Here is a 12,783-nt window from a genome sequence, read left to right as displayed (position 1 = left end):
GCTTCTGTTTTGGATAGACAGGGCTCCCAAGAAAGTCCCTCCAACAGAAGTTTGTTCAAAAGATGCCACAGGGGGCCAGTGCTGTGGCTCGGCAGGTAAAGCTGCCGCCTGCAATGCCAGTATCCCATGTGGGTGCCAGTTCAAGTCCCGGCTGCTCCAGTTCTAATCCAGCTCCCTGCTAATGCACCTGTTTTTCATTTTGTCTCTTCCTGCCTTTTTAAAATTTTGCTTCTCACTTCCATGTCTCTACATTATATGTCTGTCACTACTTTTTATCTCCCAGCAGTGGGTATTTCTTATAGATTCACTTTGCTTTCTGCTCTTTTTTTTTGTGTCCTGCCTCCACTCTCTGTCTTCTCTTACCACACTCCCATTATGCCAGCTTAAGTATCTTAAGTATGCAGCTTAAGTTGCAAACCTCATGGCTTCCTTTTTCTTACCGTGTTTGGTGGAATACACCATCCTGTAGCTTTCCTGATGAGTGTGCAAAGGAAGTAAGCAATCTTCAGTATTTCCTGAGCGACTTCTCGCTCTTCCTTCATTCTTTCTAGAACTGCTCATTTGTGTCTGTAACATCCTGAGCCTTTTTAAAGTCTTTGGACAGTTTGTATTGGTCTCTGCATCTTTACGCTATTCCCAGAGGAAGCCATTCCTTTTCTTTCTGAGAAGTTGATGTTCAAGCATTATGTTGACATTTTCCTTTTGGCTATACTCACATAGTTTTCAAGAACTCTCTGTTTCTTCTTACAGTCCCAAACTGTATTATACCCTGTTCTGGACTGATGCTTGCAATACTTTCCCCTATATATCCAAGGATGCTAATTATAGTTTTGGAATTTTTTGTGTATTTGCACAGACTTTGTTAGCCCCTGTTAACTTTCTTCTGTCTATTTTTCTTACTCTCGACCTTTCACATTGGATGCTTTGCCATGTGTCAGGTGACACTTTTTGTTCACATGCTAGCTGAGCATTCTGAGTGTGTATCCTGGGCTTACCTATCCCCTCCTCTGTCCAGAGGGATCACATTTGACTTGGACATTTACTGTGTGATCGTCTTTGGGACTTCCCCTGCAAATGCTCAGACTCTGATGAGGGTGTTTGCCCAGGAAGCACGGAAAGTGAAAGCCTTATTTGCCGCACTGGGAGAGGGACTGTGGTGGCAGGCAAGGTGTTAGCTCTGTAGGCACACATTTCTGTGGGACCGTGGATGTGCAAGGCAACCTTGTCCTCATCTATGATGGGTGACGTCTCCTCCAGAGAGCACCTGTTTTATCCTCTCCAGAAAACAGAACACTGCCTCTTGCAGGAGTGAGAGGTGAGTAACTGTAATAGAGGAAAGACTGTATCCAGTTTGCTGATTCTTAGTAGATTTTCAGCCAGTTCTGTTTAAATTTTCTTCTCTTGACCTACACATGAAGTCATAACTGGCACCAATCATTTTAGAGTCTTCTGGGGACTTTTAAAAATGTGATTATGGTTAATTTCTCTTTCCTATTTACCTTTTTGGTTTCATATTCTTGAGAGTCATATTCCTTTCCCTAACAGTCTTTCATCATTAGCATTTGTAGCTGAGGTCATCCATCCTGGTCTTCCCGTGCCGGTTGATGTATCATTAAAAATCCCTTTATCTTTATCGTGGTTTCAAGATAAGGTGAAAGTTCCTTTGTGTATCCCACGTATAATCTTTTCTGAAATTTTCTCTTAATATAAAATTTTCTCTTTATCTAATAAGATAAATCAGTAGGAGAGTTTTGGGTTTGGACCTTATCTCTATTTTTAGGTTAGTTTCCAAACATGCATTTGCTTATGAGAAGAAGATGTATCAATTCTTTACAAATACTTCTCATATGATTGGTATTTCAAATTGTCAACACTGAAAATGTAATCTCAAGTTTGTGTTTAAAAATTAGGGTCTGGCCTGTGCCACGGCTCAATAGGCTTAATCCTCTGCCTGCGGTGCTGGCACACCTGGTTCTAGTCCCGGTCAGGGCGCTGGATTCTGTCCCGGTTGCTCCTCTTCCAGTCCAGCTCTCTGCTGTGGCCCAAGAGTGCAGTGGAGGATGGCCCAGGTCCTTGGGCCCTGCACCCACATGGGAGACCAGGAGGAAGCACCTGACTCCTGCCTTCGGATCAGCATGGTGCACCAGACGCAGCGGCCATTGGAGGGTGAACTAACGGTAAAGGAAGACCTTTCTCCCTGTCTCTCTCTCTCTCTCACTGTCCACTCTGCCTGTCAAAAAAAAAAAAATTAGGGTCAATGCACTTCCACCACAATGTGAGAGGCAGGCAAGACCACCATAGCCCATCAGGGCCAACTGAGCAAAACAAACTCTTTTTATTACTATTTTAGTGGTAAAACAAGTCTTCCCAAAACATGTAATGGAAAAATCTGTTGCTATTAAGGAGAATCATCTCCCTTGAAATTCATTGTACAACTCCTTATACCTTACTATGACATGTTGAAAAGATGAATGATCAATTAACATTGAATAGCATTATAACCATAAGGTAAGGAAATAGAAAAGTTCTCCTTTGTGAGACCTCGGGGCAGATATTGTTTCCTACTGCTACTGTCTGGTGAGCTCTGTAATATTTTTGTCATTCTCACAAATAACTCTTCTGCTCTTTGTCATTGTGGCATTGTGATTCTTTCCTACAATGGTCTAGAAAGAAATTAAATCCAAGGAGTCCTTTGAGTTCACACATGTTGGTCAAGAAAACAAAAAGTTCATTAAATTAAAACAAGGAGTGGGCATTTGGGGGCAGTGATTAAAACACCTCTTGAATGCCCACATCTCATATCCAAGTGCTAGGGTTTGGGTCCTGTCTCAAACAGGGTACACCAACTTCCTGCTAATAAGCACCCTGGGAGGCAGCAACTTATGGGTCAGTTAGTTGAATCACTGTCACCAACATGGGAGACCTGAATCGACTTCTTGGCTTCTGGCTTCTGGCCTGCCCAGCCCTGGATGTTATGGTCTTTTGAAGAGTGAACCAGAAAATGGAAGATCCATTTTTATCTGTCTCTGTCTCTCTCACTCTGTGTCTCTCTTCCCTAAACATCAAAACAAAACAAAAGAAAGTCTCAGTATCCACAGGGGTTGGTTCTAGGACCTCCCATGGATACCAGACTTATTCCTGAGTTTGCTTACATAAAAGAGTATAGTATTTTCATATAACTCATGCATATACTCCTGTATTTTTTGACTCATCTCCAGATTGCTTACAAAATCTAATGCAATATGAATTCTATGTGAACAGTTCTATGGTATTGTTCAAGGATGATATGAAGAAAAAAAACCAAACTCTGGCCGGTGCCGCGGCTCAATAGGCTAATCCTCCACCTTGCAGAGCCGGCACACCAGGTTCTAGTCCTGGTCGGGGCGCCAGATTCTGTCCCGGTTGCCCCTCTTCCAGGCCAGCCCTCTGCTGTGGCCCAGGAGTGCAGTGGAGGATGGCCCAAGTGCCCTGCACCCCATGGGAGACCAGGAGAAGCACCTGGCTCCTGGCTTTGGATCAGCGTGGTGTGCCGGCTGCAGTGTGCCGGCCGCAGCAGCCATTGGAGGGTGAACCAACGGCAAAGGAAGACCTTTCTCTCTCTCTCTCTCTTTCACTGTCCACTCTGCCTGTCAAAAAAATTAAAAAAAAAATTTAAAAAAACAAACAAACTCTGTACCTGCTCAGTACAGACCAAGCCATCCTCAGTATAACCAGAATACACAAATGAGATGCAAAGCAGACAGTGCTGAAGTGGCAAGTGCTGGAGACAGAATAAGGGCCTGCACAGGGGCACGATTGCACTCCGGTGTGCCTACCCAGCACTTCATTGATGTAGATTCCGTGTACTGCTCAGCGGGAGACACATTCAATTGCTGCTTTTAAGAAATTTCCGTAATTTGGAGAAGAATATTTTTTATGTGCAGTTGGCTGCATCAGCATATGCTGGACCCATGGAAGAAGAGGGCAAATTACATTTGTTGCTTGGAATAAAAGGAGTAGAAGAACAATCAGCAATGACTTTGGCAGCTGTATATACACAATTATATTTCCAAAGCCAGAACAACACATACAAGTTACATAAGAATTTATAATAAGTGAAGAAAAAGTAAAATATTTTACATATTCAAATGGTGAAGTGAGTATTCCTTAACCAATTAGTAGATTCAGATGGAAGGCCTTTATGATGGTAGGAGTTTGAGATTTTGTGCTTCTGATACAGAGAGAACATGTGACTTTCATGGACATTTTATTAGTGATCACAGTTACAGTGAATATGCTGACATAATCTCAATATTTATGAGTGGAGGAAGCTTTGGAACATATTCAACATCTCTCCAAATATTTTATCATAATTGTATTTCTCTGTGGTGGTTTTTAAAATTTAGACTTGACCCTAATTGTGGGATCAGAGGCAGATGAACCCACATATCACATATGTAAACATTTCAGAATTTTATTTATTTAATTTCTTTCAAAAGCAGCAAGTGAATGCTCAAGTACTTGGCCCCTGCCACCCATGTGGAAGACCTGAATTGAATTCCAGGCTCCCGGATTTGGGTTGGCACAGCTCTGGCTTTTGTGGGCATTTAGGGGAGCAAACCAGTATTTGGGAGACCTCTCTCTCTCTTTCTCTCTCTCCCTTTCCCTTACTCCCTTACTCCGAGTCATTCCCTGCATAACATCAAGACTGAGAGAGTCACGCACAGTTTTAAGCCCCTATCCTTCATTCCTACCTCAGTAGTGACGTCAGTTGCATCAGGGTGTGTCTGGATCCTGACACACGTGTCCTGACTGTGACTGTCTCATCTGAACTGTAGGAGGACAACTGAACCTGCTGACTGCAAAATTCAAAATGGGATTTTCTGTATATCATTACTTAGAAACGGAATGAAGAATCCAGTAAGTTTTGAAAATAAAACAATATATTACTGAAATTATATAACATGTCAAGTAAATTGGATACAAAATACTTGTAAATTGAATCAACTCATCTTTGAACATATCTTCAGATTTGAGCAATAAATTAGACCAAATTATCAACTCTTTCAAAAAGAAAGAGATTCAAAAAAGTTGAAATTAAAATGTGAACTAAGACTAGGTAAACCCAAAGAGAAGAAAGCATGAAATACGAATATCAAATAAGATTAAATTCAATGGGGTGTTTGCTTTTAAAATTTGCATAAAGCTAAAAATGTTCACATATCAAGATGATGGCAATATTTAATATTATCAAAATTGTTTCCATAAATATATGCAAGATCTTATCAAATCATATAATATTGAAATATCTTGTAAACTAAATAGTAAAGTCGGTATATAGGAAATTAGTACTATTTTAATAATATTCAAGTATTAGCTCATATTTCTTGGCTGATGGTGAATCAAGGAGGTCAAATAAAGAATCTGAAACAGTTCAAAAACAAAAGTTAAAACAATTGACTAAGCATACATCAATGTTAGCATATATCAATATACATCAGTGTAACAGCATCTTTTTCTAACTGGTTTAATAGTACATAATAGATACCAGATATACTCATGTCTGCTAAGGAGGTCCCTATAAATCAGAAACTTGAATTTCCGTCTGCTCTCTCAGTCATTCCAAGGAAGTGGTTCTTGTGATATCTAAGATGACTGTTGGAGTTGCAGACACCATAGACAAACAATAGAAATGAGGGAAGAACAAAGACAGGCGTTCCCTCTCACTCTGAAACAACAAACACAAACCCCCGCCTTCCTAGGAGTTGCACTTCAAATTTCTCATTAGCTGTCACTGGGCAACATTTAGACATGTGCTCACATTCAGCTGTATGGAGAACTCAGGATTGTGTTCCTTTGATTTTAACCACGTCCTTAATAATTTTTGACGAAGGAAGATAGTGAGAATGTATATTGACCAGTATGTATGACTGATGACCCATTATTCCCTGGGTATCCACTTGGCTGCGTGTTTCTCCATGCTTAGAAAATACACAACCCTTCAAAAATGAGCCCACCTTTTGCTTCATCAACTTTAAGTTGCATTTTATGGGTGATGCACTATCATTTCCATCGAGCTTATTTGTAGTTGCTCATAGCCTATCAATTAACAAACGTTGTGCCCGCCTTCAATACATCCAGTCTACAGTCATGAATGAGGAACAGAATATATACAAATTCCCAGTTGCAAAAGGGAAACACAGTGGTTACTGCTTAACAGCATGCATCCATCAGGAATTCCAGCACTCCAGTTCTTCCCCAGAGGACTGAAGGACTGCATTAGTCAGGATGACTGTACTGTCTTCTCCCTGGGAGAAAATGGCTTGTTTATTATCCTCCAAGTTGCTTTCCTCTGCCAAGCAGTTTATTGTCCATCCCCCTCCTCTGAAACCTAAAAATTCTTATTACTTATTGCTTTTTTTTACATCCTATTACCTATTATTTCAAGTGTTGGTTAGCACCTTGAGACCATCTGCCACAACAGCTTCCAAGAAGAGCTTGATCCTACAATTGACAGAGAGGGCCGGCGCCGTGGCTCACTTGGTTAATCCTCCGCCTGTGGCACGGCATCCCATATGGGTGCTGGGTTCTAGTCCCGGTTGCTCCTCTTCCAGTCCAGCTCTCTGCTGTGGCCCGGGAGTGCAGTGGAGGATGGCCCAAGTCCTTGGGCCCCTGCACCCACATGGGAGACCAGAAAAAAGCTCCTGGCTCCTGGCTTCGGATTGGCTCAGTGCCAGCCGTAGCAGCTATTTGGGGAGTGAACCAACGGAAGGAAGACCTTTCTCTCTGTCTCTCTCTCTCTCACTGTCTGTAACTCTACCTGTCATATAAATAAATAAATCTTTAAAAAAATTGACAGAACTGTTACCAGAGAGTTCATAAACATATAGAGTTATGGTTCATAGTTTTGCTAAGACTGAAGCTGCATTGCAGTTTGTAATTACTTCATTTTGTGGACTAGAGGTTTCCAGCTTTTTAAATCTGTGAGGTTCCCGTATTACTAGAATCTCAGTAAAATTAGATTGTCAAACAAAGTCCACAAAGCTGTTAAACTATCTGCAAAATGTTTAGAGCTAAGTAAAAAGGTATGTCAAAGGAAGAGATTTATCATAGTGCTAAAGCTTTTTAGTTTGAGGTAGTCCCACTTGTCAATTTTCGCTTTTATCACCTGTGCTTTTAATGTCATATCCAAGAAATCATTTCCAAGACCAATGTCAAGAAGTTTTCCCCAATGTTTTCCTTTAAGAGTTTTATAGTTTCAGGCTTTTAAATTCTTAGTTAAGTCCTTGATCCATCTTGAGTTGATTTCTGTGCCTGGTGTGATGCTGGGGCCCCAATTTGCTTTTTTAAAAGCATGTTTAACAGTTTTCCCAAACCATTATTGAAGAAACTGTCCTTTCTCTGTTGCATATTCTTGGAACTCTTGTCAAAGATCAGTTGGTTGTATATGCATAGGCTTATTTCTGGGCTATCTATGTTTTCCCATATTCAAAATTGTACAACAAACGAAACAATCAACAAAATGAAAAGGTAACTTGGAATGTTCGCAGATCATTTATCTGATAAAGAGTTAATTTCTAAAATATTAAGTTTCTCCCAAAACTCAATAGCCAGACAACTCACCCTTTTAACAATGGACGAAAGATTGGAACACACATTTCTCCAAACAAAACATATAAATGGCCAACAGTTATATGAAAAATTGCACAACACTATTAATTAGCAGAGAAATCCAAATCAAAAAAAAAGTGGGATAGTACCTCACATCTATTAACATCTATGAATTAATAGTTCACTATCTGTTATGGCTACTATAAAAGAAAAAGAATAGTAAGTATTAACAAGGATGGAGAAATTGGAATCCTTACCATTATACATTGTTGGTGCAGATGTACAATGGGTGGGGGGTGGAGAGGCAGCCAGTCTTGTGGCTTGGTGGATTAAGCTGCAGCTTGCAATGCCGGCATCCCATATCAGTGCACTGATTCATTTCTTGGCTACTCTCTTTCCAATGCAGTTTCCTGCTAAGTTACCTGTGACTAAAGTACTTGAGGCCCGTCCACCGATAGGGAAGGTCCGGATGGTGTCCCTGGGTCTTGCCTTTGGCCAAACCCAGCTGCGGACATTGTTGATCTTTGGGGTAAGAACCAGTGGATGGAAAATTTCTGTCTCTCCCTTTCTCTCTGTAACTCTGCCTTTTAAATACATAAATGCATAGATAGATAGATGATAGATAGATAGATAGATAGAAAAGTAAATCTTAAAAGAGATGCAAAATGATTCATCAGGTATGGAACATACCTCAAAAAAATTCAAAGTTGAAATATATTTTCACTGGACACACATCCAAAAGAATTAAAATCAGGATCTCAAAGAGAGATCTGGACTCCTCTGCTCCTGATAGCATTATTCATGAGAGCCAAGATATGGAAAAAAGCAAATGTCCATTGACAATAAGTGAATTTTGAAAAATGCATATGGTGTGTATACAGTAGAATGGTATTCAGCTTTTAAACAGAAAAGTTATCTGACCATTCATGACATGGTGGATGAACCTGGAAGATATTAGGAAAAACAAAATAAGCCAATAACAGAATAAATTACTTTGACTCCACTATACGTGAGTTATCTATCATGTCACATTCATGGAGGTGGAGACTTTCTTAATGGTTTCTAGAGGGCTGGGGAGGAGAGAATGGGCAGTTGTTCAATACATATTTAAAAAGGAGAAAGAGAGAGAGGCACTTGATCTTAATAGATATCTTTGTGAAACATATGGTTTATAATCATTGAAGATTTATCTTGAAAAAATTATTTAAAAAATAAAATGAAACAAAAACCCACTGAAACAATTCAGAAAAATCCAAAAATATTAATTTTCAGAGAAAGGAACTGATAAGTAGCTTTAACATATGCTTAGATAAAATGAAGAACTACAAGGCAAACTAATTAAGAAAAACAAACAAAAAAAGAAGAATGTCCCGAATTTGACCATGATCAGACAAATAACTGCATATTTTGAAAGAACCATGTTAATAATACAAATATGTTTATCTCAACTATAGGGAATGAAAATAAATATTTGACCAAAAAGGATAAAATATTTATATGATCTGAATTGAAAAATTACTGTATTATTTCACTTACACTTAGAATCTAGAAAAGCTAAATACCTAGAAGTGGAGAGTAGAAAGGAGGCTGATGGTTTCCTGGTGCTGGGAATGGGAGTGAGAAAAGGGAAGATACTGACCAAAGGGTAGCCTAGAGGAGGAAGTTTTAGTGATCTATTGCACTGTCTGGTGACCACAGCTAATAATAACCTGATGCAGGTTCCAAAATTCCTAAAATAGGTTTTTAACCTTCTCACCACAAAATGCAATGAATGGATATGCTAATTAGTCTGAATGACTCTTTTCTTAATTTATACATATATAAAAATCACAATGTGCTCCATAAATATACACATATTTTATTTAGTTATTCTTATTCATTTAAAATATAGGGAGTGGGAGAGAGAAAGTAAAAGAGATAGAGCGAAGAGTGAGAGACATAGAGAGACTGCCCATATGCTGGTTCACTGCCCAGATACCCACAACAGCTGAAGCTAGGCTGGGCCAAAGCCCAGCGAAGAACTCACACAGCTCTCTCATGTAGCAGGGACCCACATACTGGAGCCCTGTCCCCCTGCTTCCCTGAGTGTGCATTCAGGAAGCTGGAACTGGAGGTGAAGCTGGAACTTAAACCCAGGCCCTCAGATACGGGATGCTGGTGTCCCACAGAGCGTCTTCACCACTGCCCCAATTACCTGTCCCTCAGTCATGTTAAGTTCTGTATTAATTCTCTATTAATTTAATGAGTTATTTGAATATTTGATTTTTAACATGCAAATGGAGAATTTATTTTTTATATTTAGTTTCCCTTTTTAAAAAGCTTTGGTTCATATTACATAGATTATGACTGGGGGTGATTTTTTATGGCCTACTATAAGATCAAATTTTGTGAGTGTTCAATATGTATTTGAATATAATACATATTTCCTTAATATTAATTACTAGATATATGTAAATGTATGTAGTTGTATTCTATATGTCCATGTTTGAATATTTGTTAACCCAAACACTGTGTGCTTTCTTGTATTGATAAAGTCTCCAACTGTGACTGAAAAACCAAGGCTTAGACAAGGGGAAGATTTTTTGAGACTATAGTACAATGTGGTGAATAGAACTAATAACAGTATTATAAATTCAAAATTGCTTCAAGAGTAAATTTCAAATGTTCTCACCGCAGGAAAATCTAAGTATATGAGGGGATGGGTATGTTAACTAGCTCAATTTAATTAATCCACAGTGTATTCAAAAATCACAACCCCATTTTTTCTATCAATTTACACAATTATAACTTATTAATTTGTCATACAACAGAAACTGTGACTTTGTCAATTTCTCACTGATGTTCTTTCGGTTTTAGCTGTACTTCAACTTTACACATTATTCATGTTTTGAATTCTGTCCCCAAATGTGTCATTAACTGTGCAATACAAAATGAGGCAGCAGTTTAGTTCCTCAGTGTTTCTCACTGCTAAACTAATGGGCGAAACTAGTCCATTTCTAAGGGTACTTGTAGATCCAACATTCTGTGACTTTTATTTGCAGTGACTATTATTGTAAAGCACCTTTGACCTTTGAAGACCAATTATTCACAATCATTTCTTTCTGTATAATTGTGCAGACTGAGGAGAGATATGAAACAGTCAAGGATCAAAAAGCAGATCCCATTGGTGGAGAATTCTTCTCCATCAGAGTTGAAATTAAATGTAGGCATAAAAGGAGAGACTACAGGATGCCTGCCTCTATCTGGAAGGCTGTCATAGGGTCTCAGGAAACTGCATGAGGGACATCATATGTCATTAGAATAGAGACGAATATTTCCTCCAAAAGGCTCTGGAACTAGGTATTTCACCCTACCAATCTACTATTAATCTATTTTATATCATTGTAGGCTTTAACTCGTCATTTAAAATGACTGCACAGTATTACACTGTGGTCAATTTAACCGAGTATCAATTGTTATAAATTTAAATTAACCTAACTACATTTATTTCTTTCATGATTGTTTATCTCAGATGAAGTTGAAAAAGCTCAGAATTCTCTACCATTACGAGTAATCATCCTATCGCAATCCATTTTTATGCCAACCACAGCTTCTGTTTAATTGCATTGACCAGAGCAATCTGATAAATGCTTCATTGCTAGAGAATATTTGCTAAATCCCAAGGTTTTCTTATGGGACTGCTTTCATTGTTTCAAGTAGAAAATTCACACAGTGTCATAACCTGAATTTACATTTACCTGCTAGAGATGTGATGGAGTTTGTTTAATCTTTAACTAATACCTGCAAAACACAAAGAATTAATACAAATGGGCAAAAACTTCTTGTAATCCTTTGACATAGTACACTATTTATAGTCACAACTAAAAGGAATGAATACTGGAGGACTTATATTTGTTATGATACCTCATATGTTTCAACATTTAAATATTTTTAGATAAGAAAGTGAATAAAATAACCACTTTGATGAACATAAATTACCACTTTTAAAAATAAATAATAAAAATTGTTTGGGAATGTAAGCCCAGTGCCAAAAACTACCTTGTAATAACCAAAATCATATCAGAAAATAAATACTTCAAAATTCTACTTGTTCTAAATGTTTCTAAGAGATTCTGTCTCATTCATTCATTAAATCATCCCTGTAATGATATGATTATTCCTTATTTTTATAAAGCTTATTGAGAGTGACATAAATACACCAGTCAAAAACCGATATGATTCACCATTCAAATTATCTAAATGTTGATAGGAATTATTCTCAAGCTCAATATCTTAGGAAATCAACTCTTAAGAAGAGACATACCTTTGTGGTAACCAATCCATCATCTCAATCCAAAATCTGTAGTCTTCAGAATTCAATTTATGATGTAATAATAACAAAGCATAGATTAGAAGTCAACAGGGGGGCCGGCGCCATGGCACAGTAGGTTAATCCTCCGCCTGCAGCGCCGGCATCCCAAATGGACTCCGGTTCGAGTCCCGGCCGCTCCTCTTCCAGTCCAGCTCTCTGCTGTGTCCTGGGAAAGCAGTAAAAGACTGCCCAAGTCCTAGGGCCCCTGCACCTGCATGGGATACCAGGAAGAAGCACCTGGCTCTGGCTTCGGATGGGCGCAGCTCTGGCCATTGTGGCCATTTGGGGAGTGAACCAAAGAAAGGAAGACCTTTCTCTCTCTCTCTCTCATGGTCTGTAATTCTACCCTGTAAAATACATAAATAAAATCTTTAAGAAAAAAAAGCAGTCAACAGGAATTCTGTGAGAATATGATTAGCTTCCTAGAGCATTCTGCTTTAACATTGTAAGCAGGTCATCTTACTTACCTCTTAAAGGGCATATCCTTTGTCGCTGTTTGCTTTCTGATAAATCCCCACTGCAAGGGGAGTATTATATTGGCCATCTCAACATTCCCCAGAATACCATCAGCTAGATATGTGGTATGTCAACAAAAGCAACAAAAACAGCAAAGCTCATCTCAAAATCTGAATCCCCTCTTTTAGATCCTGCAAAGCAAAAGTTGCCTTGCAATTTTCAGAATGAGTCAACAGAACAGTGATTGGCCTTCCTCTGCCTCTTAATCATAATTTCCAATTATGATCCCGCACTTGCAATTTTATTTCTCAAACCACTTTGCTTTATTCAACTAATTAAAAATTGGCTTACATCCTTTCTGCTTTCCTAAAAATAGCCTGTGTTTC

The 12,783-nt window shown here is 38.8% G+C and overlaps 1 long non-coding RNA gene across 2 annotated transcripts; it reads right to left on the bottom strand.

Moving 5' to 3' along the window:
• Positions 1-5,276: 5,276 nt before the first annotated feature.
• Positions 5,277-11,929, bottom strand: LOC138843415 (uncharacterized). Of its 2 annotated transcripts, XR_011378109.1 has the most exons (4): positions 11,894-11,929; positions 11,328-11,370; positions 5,997-6,287; positions 5,284-5,403 (listed from the first exon to the last, which is right to left on the bottom strand). It is a non-coding gene; the product is annotated as an uncharacterized lncRNA (long non-coding RNA). The 2 variants fall into 2 exon arrangements; XR_011378108.1 differs by having other exon boundaries at positions 5,277-6,287.
• Between the last annotated feature and the right edge of the window lie 854 nt (positions 11,930-12,783).

The sequence above is a fragment of the Oryctolagus cuniculus genome, chromosome 8, assembly GCF_964237555.1.
Source record: "Oryctolagus cuniculus chromosome 8, mOryCun1.1, whole genome shotgun sequence".
NCBI lineage: Eukaryota > Metazoa > Chordata > Mammalia > Lagomorpha > Leporidae > Oryctolagus > Oryctolagus cuniculus.
This window is presented reverse-complemented; position numbering and strand designations above follow the sequence as displayed.